This window comes from Ursus arctos, unplaced genomic scaffold (genome assembly GCF_023065955.2).
Source record: "Ursus arctos isolate Adak ecotype North America unplaced genomic scaffold, UrsArc2.0 scaffold_7, whole genome shotgun sequence".
NCBI classification, from domain to species: Eukaryota; Metazoa; Chordata; class Mammalia; order Carnivora; family Ursidae; genus Ursus; species Ursus arctos.
Window position 1 is genome coordinate 17,813,234 of NW_026623089.1, and position 5,986 is coordinate 17,819,219.

The 5,986-nt window shown below is 40.8% G+C and overlaps 1 non-coding gene across 1 annotated transcript; it reads left to right on the forward strand.

Moving 5' to 3' along the window:
- Positions 1-4,103: 4,103 nt before the first annotated feature.
- Positions 4,104-4,210, forward strand: LOC113252563 (U6 spliceosomal RNA). The gene has a single exon (XR_003314917.2). It is a non-coding gene; the product is annotated as a U6 spliceosomal RNA (small nuclear RNA).
- The last annotated feature ends 1,776 nt before the right edge of the window (positions 4,211-5,986 follow it).

The following is a 5,986-nucleotide window of genomic DNA, read 5'->3' on the forward strand; positions in this document are numbered from 1 at the left end:
TCCCTGCTCAGTGCTATATCTGCTTGAGATTCTCTCTCCCTGTACCCCTCCCCTGCTCCTTCTCTCTCTATATATAAAATAAATAAATCTTTAAAAAAAAAAGTGGCTGATGTCCTCAGCAGATGTCATGTTTCCTAACATGACTGGAATTGTCAACCTGTTCCATGTGTCAGATAACAAGCCACATCTAATATAGAGAAAGCAACAAGCTAAGTAATGTGGCATTCACTATTAGCAGCAGTGATTAAACTGGGTTCATAGCATAGATTTTGACAGCATTTACTATTATCTTTATCCTGAAACTATGTATTTCTAAAGGGAATGGGTGTCCACCTGCCACATCTTCATCTGTCAAGCTCTTTCCAGGAAATTTGAAAAGGATTTTACTTCCTTGACAGTGGGGGAATCCTGATGAATTTTTGAACTGGTTGGATAAAGATCTTCAGTGTTATAGACTTTAATTTTGAAAGTCTGGGAGATAGCACTTATTTTCTCTACCGCTGGCATTGCATTTGGGCTTAATGGGAGTCTCTCCTGCAGAACCACAAGGTCAGATTGGAGTGAGACGAGGTGGAGGAGACTGGTTGGGTAGCAGTATGCATGATGATGACCATAGTTTCCTGATTGGTATAGAGTGGTGCCATAGCATGTGGCAGAAGTGCATTAGCAAACCAATTCTCCTCTCAGAATGCATGCACCTGGGCCTTGAAAAAAGTCTTTGGAGCCTCCTTCACCCTGACCCCTTCTGAATTTTATTGGCTGCACAATAGGCAAGGTCCAGAGAGATGATTTTCTCTAAGCAGTATGTGCAACAATGAAAATACGGTTATAATTGATGGTTTTACCACTTTTTATGTGTAGGTCCATTTGAGCTATTCCAGCTACTCGCTATTTAAGTGATATGGCGACATTAAGTTTTACTATGGCTAAAATTCAGGCACATTCTGGCACCAAGCCCCGATATCCTACGTTCTTGTCTCTCAGCCAAGCTGACCTTCTCTCCTATGGAATCGTCTTTCACTATTGGCTTCAGTCCCAATGGCCAGTGCATCTGGAAGCTATAGAATACAGTCTGCCAGTGAATTGGGCTGCGACTGGCTTATTTCGGACTTTGATTAATGGGCTCTTTAATCTGCCGTGATAGTCAAATGCAGGCTATAATGGGACGATCTCCCTGATGTCCTGTGGGGACTGAACATCCAGAGGATTCACAAGTTAACTGCTCCTTCATCAAGGCTACTGGGCTCGGCCTGTTGCCAAGTGGAGCCAGAAGTTGGGAAGGCAGGCGATGAAAGCATGCCTTACAGAAAAATGCCCTAGCTTGCTTTCAGTGGTACTTGGAGAGTGAGAGTGTCCAGTTTTGCTCACTAAGCAGGTGCCTGGCTTGATGCCTGGCTGTCAGCAGTGCTGGTGTGGAGAGGGCTGGAAGTACAGCCAGGCTGCTCCCGGCACACTGGATTCTTTGCGAGGTCTCAGAACCGAAGGAAAATTGCCAGCGTGTAGCCTGTGGACATGCTAAGCTTTGCACTGCATAGCATCTCGTGCTGAAATGGTGTTCTTTGAAGTAACAACCTTTTCAAATTATTAGTGCTCTGCCCAAGCAGCTATCATTTTCTTAGAAATGTCACTCTTCCCCTTTATTCGAATGATGCTGCACTTTCAATGATAAATGGCGCAAAGCTGTCCAAGCAAAAAGGAAAAGAAAAGAAAAAATCAAAAAGAAAAGAAAAAAATAAAACAGGTTTTTTAAAAAAGAGTGACCAGCTTAAAAAGAGGCCTTTCTCCATTGAGGTGAAGTCTTTTCCAGGAATCTGGTGGGAGATGTAATTTGGAAGAAGTACCTGAACAGGTGCGCTGTAGAAAGAATTGATTTAGAAACTTGGATGACAACAAGATCAACCAAGAAGAGAGAAGTCATAAATTTGGGAGGCCCAGTGCTGCTGCCTGGTTACTCTGGTGATCTCTAATCTCCTATGGTGGGACCATGTCTTTTGCACGTCTACACCTGGGGTGTGACATAGTGGCTAGGGCCTACTAGATGCTCAGTGTTTGGTGTATGAAGAAATGAAAGTTTCCAGTGGAGTGAAGGTACGACTTGACCTCGTACAGTAAACAGTTCCCAGACCTCTGGTTGCACTACAAAGCCAAACAAAGTTGAGTTGAGGAACATGATCCTGGCTGGGAAACAAATCACTTTCATGTTACCACAAATAATGGCACATATGAAAACATGCCAAACTTAGCGGCTTACCACGAGTGTTTGTTTAGTTAATAATTTGGAGGGTGGACAGTTTAAGTTGACCTCAGCGGGGCAGGTCACAGGGTCTAGGCTGGGATCCCGCAGGTGCTTGGTTTCCTCACCTGTGGGCCACGTAGGCAGCTCTGCTTCGGGAGGTTGGCTGGATGTCAGCAGGGAGAGGGGGTTGACTGGGCCATGTGGCTTTCATCCTCCATCCTACTTGTTTGTTCACATGACAGCAACAGGGTTCTGAGCAAATGCTATAGACTGACTGTGTCCTTCCCCAAATTGACTATGGTGAAATACTATCTCCCAATGCGATGGTACTAGGAGAGGAGGCCTTTGGTCTGTGATTAGGTCACAAGGGCAGAGCCTTCATGAATGAGATTAATGCCCTTATAAAAGAGACCCCTTCCACGACACGAGGACACAGTGAGAAAATGCCTGTCTCTGAATCCGAAAGTGGACTGTAATCAGACGCCGAGTCTGCCAACACCTGACCAACTATGAGAAATGTTGGTCGTTTGAGCCACTCAGTCAATGGTATTCTGTTAGAGCAGCCCAAGTGGACTGAGAGAGTAGGGAGTAGACCAGCGTTTTAAGGCCGAGGTCAGAATGGGCAACAACATCACTTCTAGCCCATTGTCTTAGTCATCCCAGATTCAAAGGATGGAGGAATAGGCTTTATCTTCTAATGGGAATACCTGCAAACTTACACTGCAAAGGGACATGGATATAGGAAGGGAAATAATTATGGTTATTATTTTTAAAATCAGCTTTATTGAGGTGTAATTAAATACCAACAAACAACCTGTATTTAAAATGTACAGTCTGATACGTTTTGACGTATCCGTATGCCTGTAAAATCATCATCACAATCAAGGTTATGAACGTACCCGTCCTCAAAAGTTTTCTCATGCTCCTTTGTAATCCTTCCCTCCTTCCCCTCCCCCCATCCCCAGGTAACCACTGATTTACTTTCTGTCTTTGTAGATTGTCTTGCCTTTTTTAGAATTTTATTAAATGGAGTCATAAAGTAGGTACTCTTCTTGCCTGCCTGCTTCCCTCAGCATAATTATTTTGAGATTTATCCACGTTGAATATTTATCCATCGTTCATTCCTTATTGTGAGTGTTCATTTGTATTGATATGAGTTTACACGTTCACCTATTAATGGGTTTGGATTGTTTTTAGTATTTGGTTATTGTGAATAAATCTGCTATGAATGTTCACATTCAAATCTTTGGAGATATACTTTAATTTCTCTTGGGTAAACACCTCAGTGTCGAATGACCGGATCATAAAGTAGTTTTACGTTCAAGTTTTTTGAGAAACTGTCAAACTGTTTTTCAGAGTGCTTGTAGCATGTTACACTTCCACCAGCAATATATGAGGGTTCTAGTTCCTCTAAATCACAGCTATCCCTTGTAATTGATAACCTTTTAAATTTTTAGCTACTCTGATAGGTATGCACTGGTACTTCATTGAGGTTTTAATGTGAATTTCCCTAATGATTGACAATGTTGTGAATCTTTTCATGTGCTTATTTCCCTCTGGTATATCTTCTTTAGTGAAGTATCTAGTCGAATCTTTTGCTCATTTTTGAAAATAAGTTTTTTGTTTTCTTATTACTGACTTTATTTATTTAATTATTATTGACTTTTAAGTGTTATTCGTATATTCTGGATATAAATCCCCTTTTAGAAATATAATTTGTAAATATTTTCTCTCATTGTGTGGCTTTTCTTTTATTCTCTTAGCTATCCTTTAAAGCGAAAAGTTTTAAACTTTGTTGCAATCTAATTCATCATTTTTTTCTTTATGGATTATGCTTTTGATGTGGTATCTAGAAACTCTTAACCAAGTGCTCGCTTCAGCAGCACATAAACTAAAATTGGAACAATACAGAGATGATTAGCATGGCCCCTGTGCAAGGATGACACGCAAATTCATGAAGTGTTCCATATTTAAAACAAAACAAAATAAAACAAAGCTCTTACCACAAAGTCACCAAGGCTTTCTCCTATGTTTTCTTCTGGAAGTTTTATACTTTATTAAGTTTATTGTTTTAGATGCTACATTCCCATTGAGTTAACTTTTGTATATGGTGCGAGAGATGGATATCCAATTGTTTCGGTATCATTTGTTGTAAATAGTATACTTTCTCCACTGAAATGCCTTCACATCTTTGTCAAAATCTCAGTTGTCCATGTGTGTGTGCATCTGTTTCTGAATTCTGTTTTGTTCCACTGAAGTCAGTGTGCTAATACCACACGATCTTGCTTACAGTTTTATAAGAAATACCTTGAAATCAGGTAATGTTGGTCCTTTATCTTCATTCTTCTTTTTCAGAGCTATTTTGGCTTTTTGGAACCATCATTGTTCAGCTGCATGCTTGAGGAGACTTCTGCAGACCTCTGGGATGCTCTCTCAGTGCAGCTCTCTCCTCTCTGGTACTCTGTCCTTTAATTCTAACCACCTTGGTGTCCCCAGACTCTCAGCTCTGTCTTCTCAACTCAGTCCATTAGCTTCTGACAGGTAGCCTTGCCCTATGCCATATCCTGGAAATCCCCTCAAGGCAGGAATTGGGGGCAATCATAAGGCTCACCTAATTTGTTTGTTGTCCCTCAAGGGTTATTGTTCTCTTTTGCCTGATATGCAGTGTCCTGTAAACCATGGCTTCATAGATTATGTTTGTTTTTTGGTTGTTGCAGGATGGCAGGTATAAGCGTTACTCCATCTTGGCTGGAGTAAAGCCTCAAACATGGATATATTTGCAAGTAATCTCCTACAGGAGATATAAAAAAAAATCAAGATACTCCTTATTCTTGCTTTTCTATTTTGGCTTTGATCATTGGGTGAGCATCTGTACCTTAATGTGGAAATAGTCTTAAGACATTTGGCCCAGCAATGGCTAGGTCAAAACAGCAAAGTATAATTGTTCAAATTCCCATGGAATGAATAACAGCAAAATATTTGGTAACTTGTGGGCATATGGTGTGTCTGATACAGCAGACATAACAGTGTATTTCCTAGAAATGCTGCTTGCCAAGGTCAGTTCAATTCTACAAAGCAAAGAGGTGTGATATAGTCTGTTGTTTGGAAAACTGAAATAGTTCAGCCTGGAGAAGCATATGTAGTATGTGTGGTGGGGAGCAGGAAAGAAAACTGAAGGGATCAAGGGGAGTTATTTAAAGAAAAGTCTACAACAGTATGCAGAGTCTAGACATGGCAGCACAGGCAGTCCTCTACACAATGCTCTGGAATTTGGATTCGCTGAAGGCAATGGAGAATCTGATGGATTTTAAGGAGTTTGTGACATTCATACTTTAGAAACACTATTTTGGAAGAAGGGTATGGGCAATGCTTGAACAGGATTTGGGTGTAATCATGCAATACACAAGAGACTCGTTAGGTGGATGTCGGAACTTCTACTGAGGATTGAGGAAGACTTCAGAGAAGCACTAACAGGGAGCTGTAGAAAAGCAGATGAATTTAAGAGATATTTAAGAGAAAACATCGGTAGAACTTTAGAACTGTGTAAACATATTTAGGGACAGGAAGGTGATAGAGAGAGAGGAATCAAGGATGACTACTGGGTTTTTCAGTCAAATAAATGCAAGATGTTGGAATAGTTGAACAAAGGGGTGTGTGTGTGTGTGTGTATCCACATATGTGTATATCAACAGACCCTCATGTGATAATTTGCTTTTTCTTAGACATTTCATTGTTATCAAGCCTCTCTCA